Consider the following 5000-nt stretch of genomic DNA (forward strand, 5'->3'; position numbering starts at 1 on the left):
TTCTTCTAGCTCCTATTGGGAGACCTAGACAATTGGGTGTATAGCTACTGCCTCCGGAGGCCACACAAAGTATTACACTTTAAAAAGTGTAACCCTCCCCTCTGCCTATACACCCTCCCGTGCATCACGGGCCCATCAGTTTTGGTGCCAAAGCAGGAAGGAGGAAACTTATAAATTGGTCTAAGGTAAATTCAATCCGAAGGATGTTCGGAGAACTGAAACCATGAACCAAAAGAACAATTCAACATGAACAACATGTGTACACAAAAGAACAAACAGCCCGAAGGAACAGGGGCGGGTGCTGGGTCTCCCAATAGGAGCTAGAAGAAAAGGAATTTACGGTAAGTAAACAAAATTCCCTTCTTCTTTGTCGCTCCATTGGGAGACCCAGACAATTGGGACGTCCAAAAGCAGTCCCTGGGTGGGTAAAAGAATACCTCGATAAAAAGAGCCGTAACACGGCCCCCTCTTACAGGTGGGCAACCGCCGCCTGAAGGACTCGCCTACCTAGGCTGGCATCTGCCGAAGCATAGGCATGCACCTGATAGTGTTTCGGGAAGGTGTGCAGACTCGACCAGGTAGCCGCCTGACACACCTGCTGAGCCGTAGCCTGGTGCCGCAATGCCCAGGATGCACCTACGGCTCTGGTAGAATGGGCTTTCAGCCCTGAAGGAATCGAAAGCCCAGAAGAACGATAGGCTTCAAAAATCGGTTCCTTGATCCACCGAGCCAAGGTAGACTTGGAAGCCTGCGACCCCTTACGCTGGCCAGCGACAAGGACAAAGAGCGCATCAGAGCGGCGCCGTGCGAGACACGTAGATCCGGAGTGCTCTCACTAGATCTAACAAATGCAAATCCTTTTCACATTGGTGAACTGGATGAGGGCAAAATGAAGGTAAGGAGATATCCTGATTGAGATGAAAAGTGGACACCACCTTAGGGAGAAAGTCCGGGACCGGACGCAGAACCACCTTATCCTGGTGAAATACCAGGAAAGGGCCTTTGCATGACAGCGCTGCAAGCTCTGACACTCTACGGAGTGAAGTAACCGCCACTAGAAATGCCACCTTCTGCGAAAAGACGTGATAGAGAGACATCCCGCAGCGGCTCAAAAGGTGGTTTTTGAAGAGCCCGTAGAACCATGTTGAGATCCCAGGGTTCCAGCGGACGCTTGTAAGGTGGGACTATGTGGCAAACTCCCTGCAGGAACGTGCGGACCTGCGGAAGCCTGGCTAGACGCTTTTGAAAAAAACACGGAAAGCGCCGAGACTTGACCTTTGAGAGAGCCGAGGGACAAACCCTTGTCCAATCCCGATTGAAGGAAGGAAAGAAACCTGGGTAAGGCAAACGGCCAGGGGATAAACCCCCTCTCAGAGCACCAGGCTAAGAAGATCCTCCAAGTTCTGTGATAGATCTTGGCTGACGTTGGCTTCCTGGCCTGTCTCATAGTGGCAATGACATCTTGAGACAACCCTGAGGAGGCTAAGAGCCAGGACTCAATGGCCACACAGTCAGGTTGAGGGCCGCAGAATTCAGATGGAAAAATGGCCCTTGAGATAGCAAGTCTGGTCGGTCTGGGAGCGCCCACGGTTGCCCCACCGTGAGCGACCGCCTCGGCCAATCTGGAGCGACGAGGATGGCGCGGCGGCAGTCGGACCTGATCTTGCGCAACACTCTGGGCAGCATTGCCAGAGGAGGGAATACATAAGGCAGTTGAAACTGCGACCAATCCTGAACTAAGGCGTCCGCCGCCAGAGCTCTGTGGTCCTGAGACCGTGCCATGAATGCCGGGACCTTGTTGTTGTGCTGAGACGCCATGAGATCGACGTCCGGCGTTCCCCAGCGGCAACAGATCTCTTGAAACACGTCCGGGTGGAGAGACCATTCCCCCGCGTCCATGCCCTGGTGACTGAGGAAGTCTGCTTCCCAGTTTTCTGCGCCCGGAATGTGAACCGCGGAGATGGTGGAGGCTGTGGCCTCCGCCCACAGCAGAATCCGCCGGACTTCTTGGAAGGCTTGACGACTGCAAGTGCCGCCCTGGTGGTTGATGTACGCAACCGCCGTGGCGTTGTCCGACTGTATGCGGATCTGCCTGCCCTCGAGCCACCGATGGAACGCCTTGAGGGCTAGATACACTGCCCTTATCTCCAGAACATTGATCTGAAGGGAGGACTCTGTCGGAGTCCAGGTTCCCTGAGCCTTGTGGTGGAGAAAAACCGCTCCCCATCCTGACAGGGTCGCGTCCGTCGTGACCACAGCCCAGGATGGGGGCAGAAAGGATTTTCCTTTCGACAGAGAAGTGGGGAGAAGCCACCACTGAAGAGAGGTCTTGGCTTCCAGAGACAGAGAGACGTTCCTGTCCAAGGACGTCGGCCTCTTGTCCCATTTGCGGAGAATGTCCCATTGGAGTGGACGCAGATGAAATTGCGCAAATGGAACTGCCTCCATTGCTGCCACCATCTTCCCCAGGAAGTGCATGAGGCGCCTCAAGGGGTGCGACTGTGCCTGAAGAAGGGATTGTACCCCTGTCTGCAGCGACCGCTGTTTGTCCAGCGGCAGCTTGACCATCGCTGAGAGAGTATGAAACTCCATTCCGAGGTACGTCAGTGACTGGGTCGGAGACAATTTTGACTTTGGAAAATTGATGATCCACCCGAACCTCTGGAGAGTCTCCAGAGCAACGGTCAGACTGTGTTGACAAGCCACCCGTGAGGGTGCCTTGACTAGGAGATCGTCTAGGTAAGGGATCACTGAGTGGCCCTGAGAGTGAAGGATCGCTACGACGGATGCCATGACCTTGGTGAAGACCCGTGGGGCTGTCGCCAGGCCGAAAGGCAGTGCCACAAACTGAAGGTGTTCGTCCCCGATGGCGAAACGCAGGAAGCGTTGATGCTCTTGAGCGATCGGCACATGGAGATAGGCATCTTTGATGTCGATTGATGCTAGGAAGTCTCCTTGGGACATCGAAGCGATGACAGATCTGAGGGATTCCATGCGAAACCTCCTGGTTGTCACATGTCTGTTGAGCAATTTTAGGTCCAAAACGGGACGGAATGAGCCGTCCTTTTTTGGCACCACGAACAGATTGGAGTAAAAACCGCGACCGCGTTCCTGAAGGGGAACGGGGATCACCACTCCTTCTGTTTTCAGAGTGTCCACCGCCTGAAAAAGCGCAACGGTCCGCTCGGGGGGCGGAGATGTTCTGAAAAAACGAGTCGGAGGACGAGAGCTGAACTCTATCCTGTAACCGTGAGACAGAATGTCCCTCACCTATCGGTCTTGGACATGTGGCCACCAGGCGTCGCAAAAGCGGGAGAGCCTGCCACCGACCGAGGATGCGGTTTGGGGCGGCCGAAAGTCATGAGGAGGCCGCCTTGGAGACGGTGCCTCCAGCGGTCTTTGGAGGACGTGACTTAGACCGCCGTGCAGAAGAGTTCCTCTGGCTCTTCTGTGGTCTGTTGGACGAGGAGGGTTGGGATCTGGCTGAGGGCCGAAAGGACCGAAACCTCGCTTGAACTTTCCGTTGCTGAGGTCGGTTTGGTTTGGGTTGTGGTAAGGACGAGTCCTTTCCCTTGGATTGCTTAATAATTTCATCCAACCGCTCGTGGATTGCTTAATAATTTCATCCAACCGCTCGCCAAACAGTCGGTCGCCAGAAAAAGGCAAACCGGTCAAGAACTTTTTGGAAGCAGAGTCTGCCTTCCATTCGCGTAGCCACATGGCCCTGCGGACTGCCACAGAATTGGCGGATGCTACCCCTGTACGGCTAGCCGAGTCCAGGACAGCATTCATGGCGTAGGATGCAAATACTGACGCCTGAGAAGTCAAAGATGTTACTTGTGGCGCAGCGGTACGGGTGACCGCATTAATCTCAGACAGACAAGCTGAGATAGCCTGGAGTGCCCACACTGCTGCAAAGGCTGGGGCAAAAGACGCGCCTATGGCTTCATAGATGGATTTCAGTAGGAGCTCTATCTGCCTGTCCGTGGCATCCTTGAGCGATGCACCGTCAGCCACTGCTACTACGGATCTAGCCGCCAGTCTAGAGACTGGAGGATCCACCTTGGGACACTGAGCCCAACCCTTAACCACGTCAGCGGGGAAGGGGTAACGTGTGTCATTAAGGCGTTTAGTAAAGCGCTTGTCCGGGAAAGCCCTGTGCTTCTGGACAGCATCTCTAAAGTTAGAGTGATCGAAGAAAGCACTCCGTGTACGTTTAGGAAACCTAAACTGGTGTTTCTCCTGTTGTGAAGCCGAATCCTCTGTAGGCGGAGTTGGGGGAGACAGATCTAGCACCTGGTTGATGGACGATATAAGATCATTTACTAAGGCGTCCCCTTCAGGTGTATCCAGATTGAGAGCAACGTCAGGATCAGAGTCCTGAGCTGCGACCTCCGCCTCCTCCTCTAGAGAATCCTCAAGCTGAGACCCCGAACTGCGTGAAGAAGTCGGGGAAGATTCTAAGCGAGCCCGCTTAGCTGGTCTGGGACTGCGGTCCGTGCCGGAGTCCTGCACGTAATAACTAGAGGCCACACCAGGAACACGCTTAGTCGCAGACCGAGAGGGGCCTGGGGGTGATCCCGCAGTGCCCGGGGCCTGTATAAGGGCCGGTCTGGACTGCAAAACCTCTAGAAACTTAACAGACCATTTATCCATAGACTGAGTCATGGAATGAGAAAGCGACTCAGAGAGTTTGTCAGCTAAAACAGCAAACTCTGTCCCTGCCATCTGGACAGGGGGGCCGGTGGTTCTACCTGGGCCGAGGGACCCCCTAGTGCCTCAGGCTCCGGCTGAGCGAGTGCCACAGGGGCCGAGCATTGCTCACAGTGAGGGTAGGTGGAACCTGCAGGTAACATAGCCGCACAAGAAGTACAGGTAGCAAAATAACCCTGTGCCTTGGCCCCCTTGCTCCTTGTGAACGACATGCTGTTGTCTCCCAGGAGCGTGATCACTGAGGGTATATAACAAGTTAACAATACAGCTGAACCGGAAAAGTATAC

The 5000-nt window shown here is 54.5% G+C and overlaps 1 protein-coding gene across 2 annotated transcripts in view; it reads right to left on the bottom strand.

The window, feature by feature from the left end:
- The window catches only part of DDX47 (DEAD-box helicase 47), a 271876-nt gene that overhangs the window by 69268 nt on the left and 197608 nt on the right, over positions 1-5000 (bottom strand). The window lies entirely within an intron of this gene.

Source organism: Anomaloglossus baeobatrachus, chromosome 8 (genome assembly GCF_048569485.1).
Source record: "Anomaloglossus baeobatrachus isolate aAnoBae1 chromosome 8, aAnoBae1.hap1, whole genome shotgun sequence".
Classification (NCBI taxonomy): domain Eukaryota; kingdom Metazoa; phylum Chordata; class Amphibia; order Anura; family Aromobatidae; genus Anomaloglossus; species Anomaloglossus baeobatrachus.